Here is an 8,220-nt window from a genome sequence, read left to right on the forward strand (position 1 = left end):
CTTGGATTACCTGCATAATGTCTTGGATGCATAAGGTACTCATAGGTACTCAAATGGCATAGCATGAATGAGTCATTTTTAATGTGAGATGGATGAGGCTGCCAAATAATAACCAAAAGACACTGAAATTCCTACTAATCATAGTTTTAATGCATGCTTTCACTTTAAAGTAGTGTTCCACCATGAAAAAAGACTTCATCAACTCTCTTGCAAGTCTTAACAAAGATGCTTGAAGATCATGCTTTGGTGTTATAGTTATAGTATTCAAGTTTCTTTCTCATCGGTATCATTGTATGCACCTCTTAACTTCGTTTTAATCCCCTTAGTATGCATTGGTAACTATATTTTGAGTAACTGTTTTGTATGGCTAATCAGAAATATATATGAATAAGAGAAATGGAATTCGAAACAAAGAAAATGTATATTAGCTATGAATAGTTTTGAATTATTATTCAATCCAAATTTTATGAAAATGATTGGTTATATCATTTTTGTAAAATAACGGTCTTAAAATAGATAAAGCATGAATGCATCATTTTTAACAACTTAAGGAAAATGAAAGATATCATCAAATACTCCCCTAAGTGTTCCATTCGATTGATGAAGATGTCTTTTGCACTTTTGAAAATATTCTTCCAGTATTAAAGCATCTCAAATGAACAATATCTTTGAATCCTGCTTTTTCTTACAAAATAAAAAATTGATAACAGAATTCTCGATACTGGTTAGATGAAATATGGTACTAAATAAATGGTATGAAATACTAGATGATGTTGCTATGAAATTCTCTCCAACTTTACCTACAATTCCAAACATAATGGTCATAGCTTGTTTTATTGAAAAGAAAAACTAGAAATGGTTCTAATTGAAAAGAAATAATAAGTGGGAAAGAAAAGTAATAGTTGAACCATGCTACAGTCGGAAATAAGACTGTGAGAATCCTAATATGCAACTGAAAGGGACCCCAACAGAAATATGCAATGGGAACATAGATCTCCCATTTTCAACTAATTGCTTTTTAGTTGTTAACATCCCCACTTATTGAAAACAAATGAGAAAGATGCTCCATTATATGTTAACTAAACTAACTGTTGTACTATATGCAACATTTATTTATTTATTTATTATCCTACTCTACTTGAGAAAAAGAAATCCCTCTCCTCAAGTATAGGAGTATTTCCAATGTAACCATGTGCGTAACAAGTATAAAAATGTGTTCATACTCAAGTTTATAATATAATCCTCAATGCATACTTGACTATGAAGAACCAACTGCTTTAATGATGATGTCAAGAAGTAAGGAAGAATGAAGGAGTGGTATGGCTTTACAATTGCTTGAAACCAACTTTCAACAAAATCAAAATTCTCTTGGTTTACTTCCTTATTTCACTCATTTAGCATATGCTCCTTTACTGTGCCATGCAAATATTCTAGCATTAGATGATTATCATATTGTGTGCTTAGAGGATCTATAGATAGGCATGTCGAAAATTCTTCAATATTAGGTTCTAATGTTTGCTCTCCATTAGATGTGGTCCATGATTCTTTAGTTTCTTCAACAATATTGCAAGGGCGGAGATCTTCCTGTGATTCATGGATTTTTTGTTCTTCTATCACTTTTGGAGAGGCAAATAAGTTCTTGATTGCTATCAAGATTTGTTCTTCCTGAGAAGCAGATATCCCCGTTGCTGCTAGAATTTGAGATAGTTCTTCCAAACTCTTGATCATCCTTGGATATTGCTTTGTTGGTTTTTAATCCCTATCATGCACATGGATTAATGGATGGAATTATTATTAAAAATCCCAAAAAAATAAGAAGGAAACACTCTTGAAACAAAGGCAAGAAAACAAATCATGTACTCGAAGTGCCACCATGCTACTAAGACCCTACTGTCACCAAGTTATATATTCAAATAAGTTAGGCATCTCTTATTTCCATGAATCAATCTAAATGAAAACACACTTGCAAATAAAAATAAAGAAAAATGAGGCTTTAGATCCTGCCTTTAATTCTATGCATATGAAAAAGAAACTAGAAATTCAATTAGAGACAACCATAATTTGGAGAAACTCCACCATAGTGGACGTGTGGATCTTCACTCACGTTATCGTCTTATCTCCTCCCTTAGGTCATCCTCAATATCACTCAAAAACTACTGAACAATTACCTATTACCATTTAAAGCTTTGTGACAACGACACCAAAAATGTTGGGGCAACTATATGAATGATATATGGCTAAAAGTTAAATTATCAACTAGGGAATCGTAATCAGTAGAGATGATGCACTATATGTGCTAATAACATATAAGTTCCTATGCCTGGTGAGTATAGTCTAGATAAGAAGCACTCAAAACTAATACTCCATTTTACAATTTTCAATCTAACTTCCTAACACAGCTTAAAGATCAGAAAGAAAAACTCAAATAGAATCTCAACAAGCATGTGATCTAAAGGTTCTTTCACAAGTAATGAGTCTGTCCATTTACAGGCTCATGAAATAAAAAATGGATTCCACTATGGTTTCTTGTAGTAATTAGTTTCAATCATTGAACTAAAATCAACTAACTGCACTCAAATATCAAGAAAAGCAATCATTCCTAATTTAACTAGTTCTGAAGGAAGTTATGCATTCTGATACAGGAAATGTTAGGTATAACAAGAGCCTTCACTTAATAACACATGCAGGTGAATGGTGATATCTCTTATCTTAAATTTTCCCATTCTTCAAAATAAAAATCAACAATTAAACATGCAACCTAAGAAATAAAGTTTGCATTCACAAAACTAATGAATCTTTACTCAGAAACTAACAACTCCACGCTTATATCACAAACTCTCAAACAGATTAATCGCATAGAACATAATTGAAATCACATCAAATGTTTTGAAATCGAAACATAACACTGATTCACTCTTCACACACATACCAAGCTATATTCACAATGGTTATAATAAAAACTTACCTTGATGGTTTTAGTGGGCCCTTGCTGAGCTAACAAGGAAAGCTGAGAGAACTACAAAATTAAAGACTCTATTAACACAACAGACTTATCAACTGTTTCCCATACCATTGATTTCAAAAAAGGTTTACAAAGCTATTTTCTAAGTTAAAACTCCAGCATAATAGTATTGTCTAAATCTTTGTATATCACCAATCATATACGAGCCTTATCTTATAGAGGATTGGTTGTTACATATAGAGCTTAAAGATATTGTCAAATTATCATGTAAATATTATAATCAATCCATCACATATTTGGCTTCATCCTCATGACACACAGTGCGTGAGCATGAAGTGTATGTTAATTTTCCATAAAAAGATGATTCTTTGACCATCATTTCCCTTGGTCTCATCGGAATTAGATCATTCAAACCATCAAAAGCTGAAAAATCAGGTCTGGTACCTGATGAACATAGTCAGTATAGGACGAACGAAGGTACCGAACGGGCACAAGTACCAAACGAACAAGGTTGGTACCAAATGGATAATATTAGTGTCAGACGAACAAGAAATGAGTCTTAAAATATATTTGAGCCAATCCAAATAATTAGAGAATATAAATAATCAACTATTCTATTTCTACTAACAATAAATCATAAAAACCATGCTTTAAATATAAATTACCTCATAGATATAGAAGGATGATAAAAGTTAATTTCTTGAAGAAAATAGGAAAGTGGTGAATAGGTTTGAGGTAAAGTTGGTCAAAAATAAAGGACAATATGGGGTATTAAAGACATCAAAAAGGAGACCCAACAAGGAATATAAAAAATATCCACCTTTGAAGATATTAAGAAGGAAGCGTATTCTCATTTTCAATCCTTGTATTCTGCAAAGAAGATTCCTCTGGATCAAGAAAATGATTTCCTTTGGAACATGCCTAATGTAATCTCTCCTCTCTCAAATTTGAATCTAGTCAAGTCCATTGATGAGGATGAAGTCCTCGAAGCAATATCGTCTCTTGATCTGGATAAGCCTTCGAGCCCTGATGGTTTAACCATTAGCTTCTATCAATCCTTCTGGCCATTGATTAAAAAATAGCTTCTTCGAATGTTGAATCATTCTTGAGTGGAAACTAAATTGGTAGGTGGGTCTAATTCCTCCTTTTTAGCTCTCATTCCAAAAGAACCAAACCCTGATAATTTCTGCTACTTTCATCCCATTTTCCTCTATAACTCCTCATACAAAATCCAAACTAAAATTATAGCTAAATGGTTGAAAAAATTGTTATCCTCTTTAACTTCAAAGAATCAAGGGGGATTCATGCACCATCAGAATATCATAAACAACATTATCCTAGTGTAGGAAGCTATTCACTCTAGCAAAGAAGTAGACGAAGAATGCATGGTTATCAAGCTAGATATGGCCAATTCTTTTGACTAGGTAAATTACTCCTTCCTTTTTCTTGTCCTTGAAAAATTGGGCCTTTGTCAAGAATTCATTCAGTGTATAAGAGCTTGTATACGAGCTCCTTGGATAGTGCCATTGATTAATGGTAGACCAACATCCTTTTTCTCTACATCAAGAGGCCTTTGGCAAGGATGCCCCTTGTCCCCCTTATTGTGCATAATAATGGCTGAGAGCCTCAGTCGTAATTTGGAAGCAACAAGGTAGGAAGGGAAAATTCTAGGCTTGATTATTGTGAGGAAAGTAAAAGAGATCAACCATTCTCATTGATGATACTCTTTTTTTGGGTGGAGCCTATCAAATCATTTCCTATAGATGCAAAAAAATCTTCAATTCCTATTTTCTTCTATCAAGAAGGTTGGTCAATAAAAGGAAAAGTCAATTGATAGGATGGAATTGTTCGAAAAACACCTTGCAAGATATCTCCCGCATCTTGGGGTTCCCAGTTTCTAAGGATTGGAAAATATTCTCCTATCTCAGCGTCCCTATCTCTCTTGGTTCATTCAATGGAGAGAACTAGGAAGCAATCCTTCAAGAAATCAAAAGGTGAATTTAGTCATGGAGTGCACGTTGGATGAATGTGGAAGGGAAGACCATCCTCATTAAATCAGTTCTCTCTCTACTAGTGTACATCAAATCGAGGCTCCTCACTCCCAAAGTGTCATCCACTTCATAATCAACATGATTCAGAAATTTATATGGCAAGGTGGGAAAAATAACGAGAATCACTTCCATTTGTAGAACTGGAATATAGTTAGCTTGCCAAAAAAGTTCGGAGCATTGGTTGTAAAAGAACCTGAATATATGAACCTTGCTTTGGGTGAAAAATTGATCTAGCGACTAATATATGATTCAAAGGAGTGGTGGAAACAAGTATTCTTGCAAAAATACTTCCATAAGAATCAACTCCTCAGACCAAAGAACGAATCATGGGAAGGACATGGCACAAAGATATGGAAATTGTGCAAAATTTCTGCTCTAGTAATCTTGGAACAATTGGGATGGAAAACAAGGAATGGAAGACATATTGATATCTAGAAAGATTGGATCCCCTCACCAGCTCTAACTCAAGAAGATCAAGAAGTTTGAGATCTAGCACACTAGATGGAAGAGTAAGGCCTCCTTTGCTTGGTTGATATTTCAGTTTGGGATGAGGTTGGTGTTTGGTGTGGCTGGAACTTCCCAAACTTTCTGCCTTACCTCCACCATTTGTGGCTTTCTTTTCTCAAATCACTTAAAGGGTTCACGTTGGTAGCTTCTCATCACTTGGATCGACGAATATGGTTGGGAGGTAAGCAGATTCAATCTATGGTTAAAGAAGGTTATGAACATTTGATCAAACAAGTTCTGCACCACCAAGCCTCTTGTATATGGGGTAAAATATGGAACAAGGATGGTCTTTCGAAGGTAAACACATTATGTTGGAAATTAGTTCATGGTAAGATATTAACATCGTAAAATTTAACAAAATAAAGATTCATGGACCGTTAATATGTGCCCTATGTGGAATGGTTAAAGTAGATATCCAACATTTATTTTTCCAGTGTTCTTTCTCATCTGAAGTGTGGAAAATTTCTTTCCATCCAATTGGATAAATCTAAAGCATTCCTTATGTCTGGTCTGAAATGTTTGAGAATTAGAGATCTCTTTACCCATTGCAACGTAGTCCCAACTCAGTCACAAGTCGATGTTGGGTTTCCATTCCCAAATATTTATGTTGGTCGATTTGGCTCTCTCAAAATTAAGCAATCTTTAAGAATATGAAGTTGATTCTAGCCACAACAACCATCAATGCGACCCAAATCCCTTTTGAAGTCATATATGCTAGGGGATATGACCCGACCGATTTGGAAGATCTTATGAATAATGAAAAAGAGTGGCTTAAATTAAACTAGCCCTTTGATCATGTTGGTAGCTTCAAATTATGAAACCCCAACCCCTCCTTTCTAATTAGAATGTTAGGAGACCAGTTCCTGGATTGGCGTCATTCCTTAAGGAATTATCATTTCTTCTTCGATGGAAATGTTTAAGGAAACCCGGGGGAGGTAGGAGCAGGAGGGGTTTTATTCCATCCCTATGGAGAAATAGAGATGCACTTTGCTTGGGGACTAGGTATTGCTTCAAAATAATCAAGCATAAGCCTCATCTCTTTGGCAAGGATTTAAAATTGTATTAATAAGGAGAGTTATTCAAATAAGTGTGCTTGGTGATTCAATGATTATTATCCAAAAATGAAACAAAATAAAAAATCACATTGAGAAGGATATTCCACCAATATATCACCGAATAGGGTTTCTTATGGACAAATTTTAAAATTTTGACTTTTTCCATGTCAAGAGGGAAAATAATTAGCTAAATGATGAGCAAGCCATCAAAGGTGCAAACTTTTCCCAAGGTATGCTATCCAAAGATTAAGGTGATCCAATTATATTCCATATCCCATGATCGCTATCAAGCAAATGATAAAAAAATTCAAGCTTATCATTAAGATGGAATTAATGTCTAACATTCCACTATTTAATGTTTTTAATCCCAACGCCCGGAAGAACCTCGATGACCAGCAACATTGGGAAGAGGAGCTCATAAATTAAGCATCCAAATGGGAACACATGATGGACAACACCGGGTTTCAAGACATGTGGAATAATATTGGACTCACATTAATTCCTCGCACCAAGGCTAGACTGGATAATATTGCCTCTAAGTTGAATCAGTTAATTTTGTTCACATATCTAATCAGAATGGCGGTTATAGTGATGGAACTATGAGATAAGCTTGAGCAAGGATAGGATGTCGGCATTCAATGTGACAAGATCTCCCTTACAATAAATTCAGATCAGAGTAAGATTTTATAGGGTCGATTACAAATGTTGAAAACATTGTTGATTTGAATCAAGGGTAAAGAAGTTGGAAAAATGGCTTCTACAAGTAGAAACAACATTAATAGGTTCTCAGAAGAGTAGTTGGAACTAATAAAAATGGAAGTCTTGGATTTGGTAACCAAGGTAGGGGACTAGATAGTGATTGAGGATCACTCTCACTTTGCATTGGTTTCAAGTCAGCTTGGTGAACTATGGGAAGATGTTCAGCATCTCCAGTTATCCATAGACCTGTTGATCACCAAAATGGAAAATCTAGATTTCAAGGTGGACAATGTGGAAGTAACTATGGAATCTACTACGGTCAGTGTACTCAAAGAGGTATTTGGTATTAACGACCCCCAACATGATAAACAGGTTGCACAATAAGCAAAAATGGAGCATGAAGCGGCAATGAAGACACCTCTTCAAATGGATGTTGATCATGTCACGCTAGATGGAATCACTGACAACAAGGATGAAGGTAGCGGGTAGCATTATTTTTAACTCCCTGATTTGAAAATGTTTTGTAAATTTTTCATATATAATAGAGTGTTTTGGAGACTATATAACATAAACTTTGTTAGATATCTAGTGATGAAAAGACATAATATAGGTAGGCTATAACTTGGACAGTTTTGGAATGCCTCTAATGAAGTTAAACTCTTGAATGTAAAGGTGTTAACGTGTTTCTAGCTAGATTAATTATTTTCCCCAAGGAAAAATCATAATTACATTAATGGAAACAAAATTACATGTTGCAGATGCATCAGGTGCATTTATGGGAAAAAAAACCCATTAAGAGTCCATCTCAAAACATCATAAAAATTTACTTATTAGAAAAATTATAAAAATTTCCAATTTCTCTTTTTTCCCGTTCTTCTTTTTTACTTCCTTCCATACCCCAAAGGCTAATTAGATGATAGCTAAAGCCAACTCCTTAGGTGTTCCA

This window comes from Pinus tabuliformis, chromosome 6 (assembly GCF_031772625.1).
Source record: "Pinus tabuliformis cultivar Carrire ecotype Pingquan chromosome 6, CPIR1, whole genome shotgun sequence".
NCBI classification, from domain to species: Eukaryota; Viridiplantae; Streptophyta; class Pinopsida; order Pinales; family Pinaceae; genus Pinus; species Pinus tabuliformis.